This window comes from Onychomys torridus, chromosome 13 (assembly GCF_903995425.1).
Source record: "Onychomys torridus chromosome 13, mOncTor1.1, whole genome shotgun sequence".
NCBI lineage: Eukaryota > Metazoa > Chordata > Mammalia > Rodentia > Cricetidae > Onychomys > Onychomys torridus.
The window spans coordinates 54,302,864-54,319,456 of NC_050455.1; positions in this window are offsets into that span (position 1 = coordinate 54,302,864).

The following is a 16,593-nucleotide window of genomic DNA, read 5'->3' on the forward strand; positions in this document are numbered from 1 at the left end:
AGGCTTTGCATTGTAAGTGGCTAATTTCCCTAATGCTTCTCTTTCTAGTAGAGTTGTTTAAAAAAAGATAAAGAAATACAGCAGGCAAATTCGTTGTCAGTGGGTTCAAACTGAAGTTCTGGCTCAGCTCAGAAAGTTTGAATTTTAAGAAAAACCTATTAGGACTGAAGATGTCACTCAGGGTAAAGCACTTGCCTAATAATGTTCAATTCCCTGGCACTGGTTAAAAAAATTACAATACAAACATAAGCTAAATTAACGAAAATAAATCGTGCTTTAGAGCTTTCAAACCCTGTACATTTTTTCCTGCGATGGGATCTTAGCCATCCCGTGCGAGAACAGGGCAGATCTTCCTGAAGAGGAAATGATGCTCTAGATGAGATGTCCATCCATCTGATGGAGGGGCAGGACTAGAGTACCAAGCAGCTGATTCCTCATCCTGGAGTTTCTGGCTCTGTCTAGCTTGTGGTTATTATTGCAGTGTGAAGTTTTTAATTGAATCAAAGTGCCTCCTGGCTTGCAGCCCATCTTTCATCCCTTCCCAGGCTCCCCAATCTTACATCTCTGAGGCTGAGGGGGGAAACCATTTACTTCAGAAAGAAATGAGATCCCAATCCCTTGAGAATGGCCTTTGAGCCGCCAGTCCTGTGAGACTGGAGCCTTGGGGAGGTTCCTGATGCTGAGGCGCTGATCCTGGAAATGGTCCAGTGGCACCCCAGAGGTCTTCTTAGCTAGTTAGGTAGAGCAGGTGACTGAGGTACTGAGGTAGAGGGCAGCCACCGGAATAATTCATTGGGATACATTCTTTCCCTTGGACAGACCATGTTTTCTGTAAACTTCCCCCGTAGTAAGTCAACCTCTGCAGAGCCAGCTGGAGCTTTCCTTAACCTGGCCCCAAGCTGCCCAGGGGCTTCTTCACCCTCTTTCCAAAGTTAACTCCTGCTGGAACTACCCAGCTCTACACACAGCTCCAGGTGAGGTGAGCTTTTATTTACTGTTTATTAGGGTCTCTGGAGAAAGGCAGGAAGGATTTTAAAGGTCCTGATGAGGCCTGAGGACTGGGGCCTGCCTTTGTGTGGGATATAAAGAGCCAGTCAGGACCATTGTGGGCACAGTGGAGGGTACTCCAAGCAATCAGCTGGGGGTCATTGTTAGGAGCTAATCTACATGTGTATTTCCCAAGAACTCGATTAGAGAAAATGAATGGACAGACATGTCCCTAATTCTCCTAGCTGGAGCTGTGTTTTCTTCCAGCAGTTAAGCTAGTTCATAATCAGCTCCGCTTCAGCAAAAGTGGGGAGCCTGGCTTCTGAACTCCCCCTTTGTTTAATTCATTGATTCATTAGATGGATCAGAGAAAGCGCCCTCTTCCCAGCCCCCACCTTATGGCTGACTTAGCCACAATGCTTTATTCCTCTTGATGGTATTCAGAGACAGCATTGGTAGATGTGAGGAGAGGTATGTGCTGTCTGGTGCCAAGTGGAAGCTGTTATCTTGGATATATATGTACAGGGTCCACTTTCTGGAAGTATCCAACATGCACCGTGTCTTAGTTAGGGTTTCTATTGCTGTGAAGAAACACCATGAGCATGGCAACTCTTATAAAGAAAAACACTTAATGGGGCCTGGCTTATATAGTTCAGAGGGGTTTAGTCCATTGCTATCATGGTGGGAGCATGGTGGCAGGCCAGCAGACATGGTGCTGGAGAAGGAGCTGAGAATTCTATATCTTGAACCAAAGGCAACAGGAAGTGAACTGGGACACTGGGCAGGGCTTGAGCATGTATGAAACCTCAAAGCCCACCCCCACAGTGACACACTTTCTCCAACAAGGCTGTACCTAATGCAACAAAGCCATACCTCCTAATAGTGCCTCTCCTTATGAGCTAATGGGGGCCAATTACATCAAAACTACCACACACTGTTTCAGCCTCCACACTCTAGAGAGAAGGGCATCTGTAGAGGGGCTTCTCTAGCCTGGAACAGGGAATCAAGGCCATTCTGCTCTATCTCTAGTAACTTTTTTCTCAGCACCATTATGTGTTTGGGTTAAAAAAATAGTCATAGAGTGTGTATAGCCAACCCAATCACCTACATGTAGATTAGCCTTTCAGTAGATGCATTTAATCCTGGAACATTCCAACCTCTGTTATACAAAACCTAGGAAACACCTTTACTCACTTCCTAACACATGTTCAGGGAAAGTAACTTCACTTTAGCATTAGCCAAAGCAAGGTACAACTTAGGCTGACATCACAACACACACACACACACACACACACACACACACACAGACACAATGAAGTTCAACAAATTCAATTAAAGAGCTAAAGTATAATGATTAGAGCTATTGTTTACTGACTACTATATATGTATAATATATGCCAGCAGACATATGCCATATTCCTTTGAGTACTTTACATGGATTAACTTAGTCCTGACAATAATGCTATGGGGTAGACACTTTTTTTATAACTACTTTTACAGAGAAGGAAGCATAGTTACAGATGGAGTCACTTGTTCAATGTCACAGAATTTATTCCTGGTGGAGCAGAAACTTGATCTTAGGTGTCTTATATGGTTGTGAGTCTAGCACCCATGTGTACAACCTTCCAATGGGGTCTACTTGTGGTGGCTAAGAAAACTAGTTATATGGTTGTTTGAGTGAGAAAGGCTTTCCATACGCTTATATAATATATTTGAACATTGGGTCCCTGGTTGGTAGAATTGTTTTAAAAGGATTAGGAGGTGTGACTTTGTTGGAGGAGGTGTATCACTGGGTCTGGGCTTTGAGGTTTCAAAGAACTCACACCATTTTCTCTCTCTCTCTCTCTCTCTCTCTCTCTCTCTCTCTCTCTTTCTCTCTCCTCTGATTGTGTATGTCTGTTCATGCATGCGCACATGCTGCATGAGCACACACACATGCCTCCCACTTATAGATCAAGATGTGAGCTCTCAGCTGTTCTTTTGCCCTTCCATCATGGACTCTAGACCCCAGAAACCGTAAGTCAAACTAAATACTTTCTTTTACAAGTTGCTTTAAGTTACTGTGTTTTATCACAGCAGTAGAAAACTAAGAAGTTGGTATCGGGAATGGGCTATTGCTGTAGCAGATGTAACCATGTGGTGTTTTGAAGGGATGTAGAAGACTTTGGGACTTTGGACTAGGAAAGCATTTGAGCACTCTAAGCAGAGCCATCTTGGTAGGATCTTAGAAGACAGTAGTGCTGATAGTTGTGTGGACTACGCAGGCCCAGATCAAGAGAATTCAGATTGGAATTCACACTTGAATTCTTAGCAACTGGGCTAGAGACTGTTCTGATGATATTTTGGCAAAGAATGTGGCTAGTTTTTGTTTTTGTTTTTGCCTTTGTTCTAAGAACTGACCTAAATTGAAAAACAATGGAATAGTTTATCTAATGGATATTTTTTTTTTAAAAAAAAGCCCAATATTGGTTCTGTTGTATCATTACTAGTGATCGATCAAAAACCAAATCAAAAAAGAGCACCCAAATTTAATGTTGGGGTGAAGGCTCATGCTGAAAGAAATGAGAAATTTAAATAAAGGCCTTTTCCAAAATGGAATAAAGGGAGGAATTCCCTCAGGAAAAGACCCCACTCAGATAAGCTTCCAACTTGTAGAAAGGAATTTTCTGCTTAAAAAAAAAAAAAGCCTCTGCAAATGTGATTCAAGAGGACAAAGCTTCATCCCTATTGGGCAGCCAAACCTGGCAACATCACCTACAACAGTCATGGCTATAGAATCATGAAGGATACATGAGAAAAGGGGTTGTGGAATCTTCCTCTGTGGTTAAAGAGGGACAATGAGGTCAGGAAGTGTGTGGCAAGGCAGGCTTTGAATGAAGGATCTGAGAGGACAAGAGGCCCTGAGAAGCTGTTGGGTGAAGATGTTGAAAATGAAGCCTGCGGTTGGGGTTTTAGCTCAGTGGTAGAACACTTGCCTAACAAGCGCAAGGCCCTGGGTTTGATCCTCAGCTCAAAAAAAAAAAAAAAATGAAGCCTGGATTGTGTTGGACACCCTGAATGTTTGACATGAGCTGCATATAGAGAGTGGAACCAATCTGAGAGAAATGTATCTTACAAGCAGCAAAGCTAGAAGGGCAGAGCCATCTAAGCCCTGTGACATGAAACATGGAGCTACAGGATTTGCAGTTTGCTCTGCTGGGTCAAATCAGTCTTGGTTTGATCCAGCATTTCCTCATTCTGCCCCCATTCCTCCCTTTTAGAATGGTCATGTTACATTCTGTGCTATCATGTGTTGGAAGTACATACTTTGCCTTTTGCATTTCCAGGTGGTTACAATTATGGGACTGTCTCCACTCAGAAGAGACTTTCAACTTTTGAACAATCTTAAGACTGCTAAAGACTATGGGTGCGTCTGAAGTTGAACTAACTGCATTTTGCACTGTGATATGGCCATAAGCCTATGGGACCAACGTGTGAAACTAGTGGTTTGAATGGGAACGCTCCCCACAGGCTTATAGATTTGAGTACTTGGTCCCCAGTTGGTGGGGCTGTTTGAGGATTAGGCTGTGTGGCCTTGTTGGAGGAGATGTGGAGGAGCTTTGAGGTTTCAAAAGACTCATTTGATTCTTAGGGATCTCCCTTTGCCTCCCACTTTTGGATCAAGATGTAATGGATCAGCTGCTGTTTTTGCTCTACCATCAAGGACTCTCACCCTCTGAAACCATAAGCCAAATAAAGGCCTTCTTTTATAAGTTGCCTTGGGTGTGGTGTTTTATCCAGTGATAGAAAAGTAATTAAGACAAGCTGGTAAAGTAAGAAAATTGGGAGTCAGGGAAAATAAGAATAATATACTTTAGAGAAATGTGGGAGTGAGGAAGATATGATGGATAATGTATAATTTATAGGCATTTTAAATGATGGCAGATCCAACTTGAAATAAGAAAATATTTCATTCAACTTTCCAAGACTCTATCTCAAGAAGTTTAGTGAATTCTCCCTGTACTTAGGACTCAATATCATCCTCAGTGGGTTGTGACAACATATTTTTAAGCATCAAAAATATTTCTAAATAGTTGCTTTCAAAGACATGATTCTCAACAGAGGTTGAGTAACCCCTGTCAAAATGCTAAAACAAAACTATTTTAAATTTTGGATTCTTTGTTTTAGTTTAAAAAGTTGCATATATACAATGAGATAACTTAGGACTAGACTCAAGTCTAATCAGGAAATTCATGTCTATTTTATATAATGCTAGGCACACAATCCTGAAGGTAATACAATAGATTTAGTGTGCCTGTGTATTAATTGCAATTTGCCACTGTGACCTCATGCTGGCAGTCAGAAAGTTTCAGGTTTTACAGCATTTTCATATTTCATATTCTCAAGTTATGAGTATACATCCTGAATTCTATTGTATATTTTATGACATAGCATGTTTATGATATTAATGACAATGATCTACAATAGCAGTGTACTTCCCATTTCAAATTAGTGAATTTGTTAAGTATATAGTAAGCAAAAGAATAAACATTGAGTAGTAGATACAAGAAGCAGATAGCAAAACATCATCAATTCAGGGTCTCCCAACATCCAATAGTGTCTTAGGGTTTCTATGGCTGTGAAGAGACACCATGACCACAGCAATGCTTATAAAGGAAAACATTTATTTGATGCTGGCTTTACCATTCAGAGGTTATGCATGGTGGGGAAGCATGGTGGCACACAGGCAGACATCGACATCTGGATCCACAGAGAGCAGGAAGAAAGAGAGAGAGACTGGGCTAGGCTTGAGCTTCTGAAACCTCAAAACTCATCCCCAGTGGCACACTTTATCAACAAAGCCATACCTCCTAATAGTGTCACTCTCTATGGACTTATGGGAGCTATTTTCACTGAAACCACCACACAATAGTAACACTGGAGTAGTCCAAGAGAGACCTCAAACAAGATAAAATAATCAAATCAGGGCTTATAAACACTCACCCGAAATCAACTAATAGTGAATATCCTTGGCCACTTTCAGGAATGTATGGCCTTGGTGTAGGTGGTAAACATGCTTCTTATACACAAGGTTACCACTCACTATTACAACCTGAACATTCTCTATTAATATTTTCAGATAAATTGAACTGAATGTTGATATAAGGACACTGAAATGAATAATAACCCCTTTACATAACTGTGCCCAAATCATCAAGAGCCAATGAGAGAAGCACTTCATGGAGGTGTTTCTGGTTCATATAGGAGCCTTGTATGTACAGAACATAAGGGAGCATCAGCAGCAGAGCAAAGAGCAATTGGTTGCTGTAGTGCTTTCCAAAGAAGTAGCACCCTGCTTCAAACATTTCCCTTAAGCAAAAACAAAGGCCATAGGTTTCTGTAGATCATTTGGCAAGAGGCAAGAAACTTGTCTTCCTCAGCCACTTCCTATGGCTTCCCAGACACAATCATTTCAGAACCAGGATTACCTAGAACTAATTTCTCATTTGAATCCCTGTGTTTCAGAACATACTGTGTGGATGGCATGCTATATAGAAGGGACACCCTGGTGATTCTCTTGCTCTGTTCTCTCGTATCTGGCACCTTCCTTTTTAGATGTGGAAATGAAATAATTTACCAAGGTGATTCAGAACACAGGAGTCAGCATTAGACTAGGAAGCTTGAAACTCTCAAGGTCTCGAGGAATTCCCAAGGACCCAACACCTGCTCCAGAAACCTCAGGCTCTCACTGAGACATCCATGCTTGCATTGAGGGCATGTGTGCATTGAGTCCTCTGTATTGAGCATATATATCTGCAGTGCAAACACAATGAGATAATTATTCACACTACACCATGATTACTTACCGACCCAATTGTGTTGGTCCTGAGCTTGCTTTTATAACTTACTCAAGACCAAAGAGCTTCTATGTAATAAAAATTCTCCTGGCAATAGGTTTATGTAGCATTAGTGTGTTGGAACTAGTGCCCACTGTCATGTGAGAGCTGGAGACTTGTTTTCCGAGTTCTGATGTCACATTAGTAGTTAAAAATGAGCCATCATAGGAGTATTTCTACCTCAGAAATGGGCAAACATTCAAATTCGGGGTGTCCCACCATTTACTAGCATATCACACAGCTCCTGTCTCACTAAAGAATGAAGAAATCAGAAGGTTTAATAGCAGTTTTAAAACTAGAACAAAAGCATGCTCTACTAGAAAAGAATGTTCTTTGAAAACGTATGTTCATATTATCTCAGAACACGTAAATAAAAGGGAGGAATTTGAATCTCTACCAAAAAAATGAACCTTTGGGAGCTGCTGGGAGCAAAGCTATATTAAGATAATGCCTCTTTGCTTGTTTTCTAATTAAACTAATTGAATTCAGAGTGTCTGGGGGAAGCACTAGAGACATTTATCTTGAGGGGATGATGATCCCGAAGCTCTGCAATCCTCTTAGGGCACTAAGAAGGCAAATCCGAGGACACCCGTTTGCAGCAGCCTTGACCACACTTACGACTGTGTCTTTGTCTTCCTTCTTGTTCTGGGAAGCCTGTTCCACTCACTGCCATTCTCGGGCCACTCCACTCAAATGAACACACTCAGACTTTATCCCCCAGGCTCCCTTTTCAAACAGTCTAACACATTCACTTTTATTAGTTTAATTTGCAGAGTGGAGACAGACTCAGGACACAGCCAGAGGAAGAGCCCATCACAAACACAAACATTCAAATATCAAGGCTGGCTTTTATTTCTTTCTTTTGTAAACATGTAAGGACATCAACTATACATACCATCTCAACCATTTTCTAAGTAAATAGTTTGTTGGTGCTAAGTACCCTCACACTGTTGCACAACCATCTCCACTCTCCAGGATCCACAACATTTTCATTTTTCCCAGTTCTGGGCCCATTAAATAATAATGTCCCACTATCCTCTCAGCCCAGTGCCTAGCAACCGCCATCCTACTTTCTGCCTCTATAATTTGACTCTAAATACATCGTGTGAGAAGAATTATACAGTATTTGTCTTTTCCTAGGTGGCTTATTTCACCTAGCATAACGTCTTCAAGGTCTAGCTACATTGTAGCATGCATCAGAATTTTTGAAAGGCAAAACAGTATTACCTCCCATTATCTGTATACACATCTTGCTTCTTGACTCACCTATTGATGGACACTTGTGTTACTTCCGTTTTTTGGTTGTTGTGAATGAGGTTGCTGTGGGCATTAGTCGCTATGATTCTGTTTAAATCTCTACTCTGAATTCTCTTGAGGCTCTACCCAGAAGCAGAATTACTAGATCACATATTGACTGTTGAAGTTTTTGAGGAGCTACTGAATGGTTTCTTTCAGCAATGGTATGGTTTTACATAGTGCCAACTTTTCCATATCCTTTTCTTCAAAAACAGACAATCCTAGTAAGTGTGAAGTGGTGTCTTATTATGATTTTGATGTGTACTTCCCTGGTGATGAGTGATTTTGAACACTTTTCACATCCCCATTGGGCATTTTCATGTCTTCTTTGGGAAAAAGAATATTTCTTTAGATCCTTTGCTTACTGTACAAATCTGTTAATACTCTGAAAAAATGATTGAGATATGTGTGTTCTTTATATATGTTAATAGTAATCCTTTATCTGACACATTTTGCAAATATTTTTCTGTTTCTGTAAAAATTATCACTAGACTTTTGATTTGAATTGTATTGAAATACAATGTATCCTAAGAGACTACTATAAACAATTATAGATCAACAATTTGCATAGTCTAGAGGACATGGATAAATTCATAGAGATATATAATCTACCAAGACTGAATTATGAAGAATCAGCTATCCGAACAGACCAATATCACTAAAGGAGCTGTAACCAGTAACTAAAAAGATGCTCCCAATAATGAAAACCCCAGGACCAGATGGCTTCATGGGAGAATTCTGTCAATTAATTAAAGAAGAATGAATGGAAATGCATCTGAAACTCTTCCAAAGAAATGAAGTCAAACAAATTCACCTTACTCTTAAACAATCCAGAGAATCAAAGTAGAAAATATTTATTAAAGCTACTACATGCTAATATACTTGAGAAATAGGGGTTAAAAAATCTTAAAATTCTGGCAAACCCAATGTAACATTACAAGTATCATCACCATGATCTAGTAGGGGTTATCTGTTGGATACAAGGATGGTTTGACCCTTCTCATGCACAAAACATGATATACTACATCTACACACTGAAAGATAAAAAAACAGAAGATCCTCTCAATGCACATAGAAAAGATAGTTGACAAAATCCAACATTCCATTCTTCTTCTTTCTCTAATTTAATGTGGAGATGTCCTGTTTTCTAGATTAGGTCAATTTCTGTCACCTTATAGTCAGGCCAAAGGGTCCTGACCACACTACTTTTGGTCCTATAGAGATGAACAAGTCACAGTCCCCTCCCCCTGCTCTTGGCCTTAGTCCATGTCAACATCAAGGACATCTTGATAACATGTTGACCAAGTGCTGTGTGTCACCTTTCATATGCTGTCTTCTTCTATTTTCACAGCACCCCATCAAGTCAATATTACTGTGATCTCTTCTCTCCTACAGCTTCAGTATCTCTGAGCCCATTGGCTTCTTTTTCTCTAACACGGTGTCCGTCTAATGCCTCCTTCCTATTATGATTCAAGCCCTTCTTCCAACTCAGCAGCCAGGTAACTATTCAAAAATGCAAATCAAAGTTGTATGTGGTAGCATACATAATCCCAACGCTCTAGAGTCTGGGGCAGGAAGACCAGTATGTCAAAGTTGACCTCAGATACAAGTTCCAGATCAGTCAGGGCAACAGAGTAAGACCATGTCTCAAAACAAAACAAATCAAAACATAAGACAGATGACTACATGCCTTGACTAAAACTCATCCAAACTATTATACTTAGAATCAAATAAAAACTACTTGCACTGCTCTATAAGATACATCCCTTTCCCAGGTTTGGAACCAACTCATTTGACGCTTAGGACCTCTCAGATGCTCCCTGCCTCAGGATTTTCCCACCAACTATTCTCTTTCCCAGGGGAGCCTTCTCTCTAATTTTCTTATGTTCTTTATGGTCATTCTATTTTTTCCATAGCACCAACTGCTCTTCAAACCTGTGCTTCTTGCCATGTATTTACTAGTTTGATGCCTGACTCTCATTGGAATCTAAGCTATAAAAATAAAGAACTCATCAGCTGGATACCTGCACCCATGTTACATATGTGACAGATGATTTAATGCCATTCTGAGGAACTCTATTTGACATGGGAAGAAACTATTAAGGAAGGTGTCTGTTTCAAATAGCTCTAATGACACAGATACACATTTTTTTCACATTTTTATACTTAGTTATCTGGAGTTTTAAAAAATATTATTTCCTGTGTATTTGAAAATGTCAAACTTCTTTGCTTTTTCTCCCCAAGAGCCCACAGGAATCATTTGATCACTTTCAAAGGGCATCAACTGTCTTATTAGCGTTAGTGCTGGCTGGGGTGCCCCTCACAGTTTTTGATTTGAGCCTTCGTTAACTGAGGAGACAGGGCTTCTGGCACCTTGCTGCAAGACCATGCCATCTCAGGGGATGCCATTCTTTGTCCTCAGTGGCTCTGGCAACTACATGACACTCTAGTTGGGTAGTTAACTCATTAAGTTTACTGCAATTTTGTGGACATTTTTTTTTTAGGTTCATTTTCTTGTGTTTTCTCCCTTGACCCTTTAAGCCCTAAAAGTGCTGATCCTATATGTTCTGATGAATCTAATTAGCCCCAGATGCTTTCAATAGCGTCTCAGAGGCTGCCCTGAAGTGTCTTCATTCAAGTGGAGGAGCTTGGGCACTCACTGAAGGCCTTGTAAGTTAAATGAAGGATCTTCAGTGAAACACAACTTGGAAGTCTGAGAGGTTTCTGCAATGACTTACAAAAGCAAGCTAACATCAGTTGGCATACACACTCCATCTTTCCAGAGCTCGATATCACATAATCTAAGAAGAATCCTCTTAGATCTAAATGGAGCTGTGCAAATACAGTTTTCCAAGGCTAATAGCACTTTAGAGTTAAGTAAAGAAGCAAGATTTCAGAATCTGTAGATTCATTACACTATTCTATTTTGGGTTAGGCTTAAATTTTTCATAATGAAGTTTTTTTAAAGGTAATTTTAGAAGGGTTCTGAATCTGAATTTGATCCGTGTGATTCCATATTTTGAGATCACTTCTTTTTCTAATGTTAAGAAAAACTTGTCAATTGTTCTGTTTGTGCAGATATGCCCGGAACAGAAAGGAGGGGCTTGGAAAATACCTCCGTTGGTAAAATGTTCACTATGCAAGCACAAGGAGCAGAATTTAGTCTGCATAAAAAAAAGCAGGCATTTTGGTAGACATTTCTAATTCCAGCACTGGGGACTCTGGGGGCTGGCTGGCTAGGCAGACTAGTCAGCAAGAGAGTTTTAAGCTTGTGAATGACATTGTCTCAAAGCAAATCAAAATAAAACAAAACATTGAAATAGATGGAGTTCTGAGTGATACTCAATTTTACCCTTGGCCTACACATGCAAGCACACACATGTGCACACACAAACACACACGGAGCAACTGACAGCAGGAATTCAGAAAGACACATGTAATCACCTTCTTAGCATACTGTTCACAGCAGTCACAATTTAGAGGGGCATTAAGTGCTTCCCAGAGTAAAATACCATACACGCATATAGCAGAATATCATTCAATCTTTAAGAGTGAGGATCAACCTCAGCTCAATTCTTCCAATCCACGTCTCAAAAGCAGAAAACTGGCTCCTACAAGTTGTCTTCGGACCTTTCACATGCCCACCACCCCACACCCCCAACACTCACAAAAGAAATACCAAATCTATAAACATACAGAATCAAGAGGATGTATGCTACAGCATGGACAAACCTTGAAGATGGTGTGGTAAGTGAGATGAGGCAGTTTCACAACACAGGTATTGCACTGTTCTGCTCATGTGAAATACTCCAAGGAGTCAGGCTCGTAGAAGCAAGCTGGGCACGTGGCCTGAGCCTGTAAGCCTGGGTCAGCTGTGGCAGGAGGAGGAGGATGAATTAAGAGTCTGGTCTGGGCTACATATTGAGACTATGCCTCAAACAAGTGCAAAATATTCATGGAGAAATGAATTAGTCATAAGAAATGTTGTCTTCTGGGGATGCAGAATTTCAACTGGAAAGATTAAAAAGTGCTGGAAACGGGTGGGTAGTGGTAGTGCTTAATTAAGCAAATTTGTGAATTTGTAGTTGGTTATTATTATTTTTTTTACTCTTTGCTCTTTGGGGAGCCCACCTCCAGCTCCCAAATAATCAAACAGAGGCTTATTCTTACTTATGAATGCCCAGCCTTAGCTTGGCTTGTTTCTAGTCAGCCTTTCTTAAATTAAACTATCTATCTTTGGCCTCAGGGCTTTTGGCTTTCTCTACTGCTGTTTATCTTTTCTTTCATTCTTATTCCATGGCTGGCTGTGTTGCTGGCCACCAGCATCCTCCTTTCCTCCTCTTCTTGCTCCTAGGTTTCTTCTCCCAGATCTCTCCTATTTATTCTCTCTGCCTGCCAGCCCCACATGTCCTTTCTCCTGCTTCACTATTGGCTGTTCAGCTCTTTATTAGACCATCAGGTGTTTAGACAGGCAAAGAAATACAGCTTCACAGAGTTAAACAAATGCAACATAAAAGAATGCCACACATCTTTGTTTCATTAAACAAATGTTCCACAGCATAAAAAACATGTAACACATTTTAAACTAATATTCCACAACAGTGAATGTGCTTAGGGCCGTTCACCCAGAAAATGGCATATTTTATGTTGTATATATTTTATCAGAATTAAAAATGAGAACGTATTTTTTTAAAGAGAAAAATTAAGACCTAACTCCAGACATAAGGAGGTGGAGGATTCAGAGACTCTCTTAACTGTTCTAGTGCTACCTCAAGAGCTGTGTTTCAGTCTGGGGGAAGGAAACTCTTGTTGGGGTTTTCCAGGAGCGCATACTGAGGTTGTGTGGGGCTGTATCGGATTTCTAACACTTTCTGGGAGTCCTTCATACCTGGTAATGGCGATTCTGTTGAGAGCTTGGACTGATCGTGGGACATGAACAAGAGGACAAGAAAAAGATGACAGACTGTTCCAGAAGCCCCTGTGCTGAGCAGCAGATCACTCTGCGCTTCCAACTCCTGCATTGGATCTGAGGGGCTACACAAAATGCTCTTCTTGTTCTAAAACCTTGGGGGCACAAATCTTTTATTTCCTTAGGGGAATAAAAAGACAAATTCACTCTTCAGAATCCCTGTGCTTAGACAGTGAGTATGTTTATTTCATTTTAATGCTTCATGCTGAGGCCTAATCCACACTGAATTAAAATTTTTGCTATTGTTTGAGGTAAGTCTTGATTGAATGTATTTCTGAATATTTAATTCATTCGTAGGACTGCACTGGTACCACTGTTGAAACTCATTTGGTTGGGAATAAAGAAGTCTATAGTGTACAGTCGTTAGTGATGGAAAGGCACAGGATGGATATGGTGGTGTTGGCACAGGGAGTCTCCATGGCGATGGAATAATTCTACATCTTGATTGTGGTGATGGCTGCACAAACCTAAAAAGTGATGAGAGCAAACTAACTACACACATTGAACCATTGTCAGCATCCTGATGTTGGCATTGTACAGTAATTAGAAACAGAGAAGCAGGAGGAAGTAAACGTGACCTCTCAGAATCATCTTTGCAAAAGTCTGACATGGATAGGCCTATTTCTGAGCTCTGTGTGCTGTTTCAGTGATTGGTCTGCATCAGTACCACATTGTCATGGTTACTGAAACTTCAAGAAAGCCCCGAGCGGGCAAATCTTCCAATCTTGCGTTCTCTGAGATTCATTCTACCTTTCTAACTTTGCCTTTTTAACGAAACTTTATGAGTGGTTCACCCCTTCCTCCATGTGGAGTTATGGCTGGGATCTCACTGCCTCCACCAATGGGAGGTTTGAATTCCAGGTCACCTTAATGCTTCTGATACATGGATGCGTTTCAGTTTTTTTGTGTGCAGGTTTTCCATTTTTTTTTTTTTTTTTTTTGCTAAATTTATTGCTAAGAATTTCATTTCCTAATGTTATTGGAAATAAAATCATTTCAAATATCATTTTAAAAAATGTGAGAAAAGGTCTTACTAGGTAGTCTTGGGCTGGTCTGGAACTGTGCAGGTAGCCCAGGCTGGCCTCACACTCACAGAGCTCCATCTGCCTCTGCCTCCTGAGTGCTGGGATCAAAGGTATGTGCATCACACCTGGCCCTGGCCCTCTGTTTTAGTCAGAGTTCTCTAGCCTCTAGAGGAATATAACCAAATAAACATATATATGTATATATACTCTCTCTCCACATATACATATGTATATGTATATATATGTATATATATATATATATGTATATATATATGAATTTATTAAGCGAGCTTTCAAATAGTAAAATGGCCAAATTACACCACAGGCTGGGTGCCTCACTAGCCATGGTAGTCCCAGAATAACTGTCTCTCACTGGGAAGACTCCTGGCAGTAACTTGGTCCACAAGGTGGAGTGCCTTAGCAGTCATAATCTGGCACCAGAAGCCTGAAGGGCTCCTGGAGAGCTGCCGGTGGGTTCCTGTTCCCAGACGGAAGTTTGGAAACACTGTCTGCAGTCAAGGAAGGAAGCAGCAGCAGTGGGGAAAATGAACTCTATGGTAAGAGAGAAGGGCAAGCCAGTGAAAGGCAGGAGTCAACTTCCTCCTGAAATAGCCTTTTTATAGGGGCTCCTATGGAAGGCGCCATCCACCATCCAGGCCGGGTGGGTGAGGCAGTCTGCCAGTCATCATGAGGCAGGGACCAGTGATCCCTGGATCAAGTTTGCTAGCTAGCTTAGCCAAGCTGGTGGGCTCTGGATTCAAATGAAACACTCTGTTGTAGAGTATTATTGTAAGGTGTGTTACTTTTGCATTTGTTTAATTCTGTGAAGCTATGTTACTGTGCCTGTCTAAGGGATGGTCTAATAAAGAGCTGAACAGCCAATAGCAAGGCAGGAGAAAGGATAGGTGGGGCTGGCAGGCAGAGGAAATATATAGAAGGAGAAATCTGGGAGAAAGAAGTAGGCAGAGAAGGAGGAGGACTCCAGGGGCCAGCCACCCAGCTACACAGCAAGCCATGGAGTAAGAGTAAGATTTACAGAAGTAAGAGAATGGGAAAATCCCAGAGGCAAAAGGTAGATGGGATAATTTAAGGAAAGCTGGCAATAAACAAACCAAGCTAAGAACAGACATTTATAATTAAGAATAAGTCTTTGTGAATGATTTATTTGGGAGCTGGGTGGTGGGCCCACCAAAAAGCATGAAAAACAGCCCCAAACAACACTCTGCCTTAATTATATAAGGTGGAGAGCAACTGAGAGAGAAGACACCAAGTGTCAACATCTGGCCTCCGCATGCATCTGGAACACGAATGTGAATATGCATATACACTTGCACATACAACACAAATGCATACACATGCAAAAAAATCCTGCATTTGAGTTTCTGATTTGAATTTCATAATAAGTTGCTAAATGAATCTTGCCTTGGGAATAGGAGAGAATTTCAAACAAGTTGTGAAATGCCTTTAAGCATACACCTGTCATTTTATACTGCATGTTTATACAAAGTGGCATCCTCAGCATTGAATATTTCTAGACTTTTAAAAATGTGGTTTTTGTTTTCTTGAGACAGGGTTTCATGTAGCCCAGGTTGGCCTCAAACTCACTCTGTAGCCAAAGCTGGCCTTTAATTCATGATCACCCTGACTCTAACCCCCATGTTCTGGAATTATAGATATGTGTCAAAACATTCAGCCTAAAATCAAAATATTGATTAACTCCAAAAAATGTTGAAGATAATGTCCTACAGTATCAAATATTCAAATAAATAAGTACACTTATCTTCTTAGAATATACATGTTATTTTAATAAATACTAAAATTATATGTAAAATTCTTTCAATTTTTTGATTTGTTGTCAGTGAATATTCATTTATATACCCATATATACCAGTGTGTGTAAAATTTCTCAGGTAAAAGGGGTCACAAGAAAATGTTTAGGAAGCCTTAAACCTAATATATACATCCTCTCTGCCCCAACCCATACATGTGGAATTTGTTGTTAACTGGAGTAGTATGATCTGGTATGATGTGCTGGGGTGTGGTTCAGGATTAGTGCTTGGTGTCTGTCATGCTGTAACTCAACATGTATACTCTTGTATGGCGTGGTATGATTTGATTATATTATATGGCTGTGCTGTGATATGGTGTAATGTTGTATATTGTGGTATGGCATATCACAGTGGTGCAGTGTTGGAGTGTGATGTGGTATTATGATGTGCTGTGGCACTATGGTCTGCTGCTGTGATGTAATGGTAATATGGTGTGGTAGTGTGTAGTAGTGGTGCTGTGGTGTGGCATATTGTGACTTAAGTGGAATCCTGGCCAGTCCTCTGCAGTGTATGCTGCTCCACTGGGGCAATGACCAAATGGCACTGTGGTAATTGGGGCTGTCAAAATGAAGTGGCAATTTAGTGATGTCCTTGAGCATGGCTTCATATTT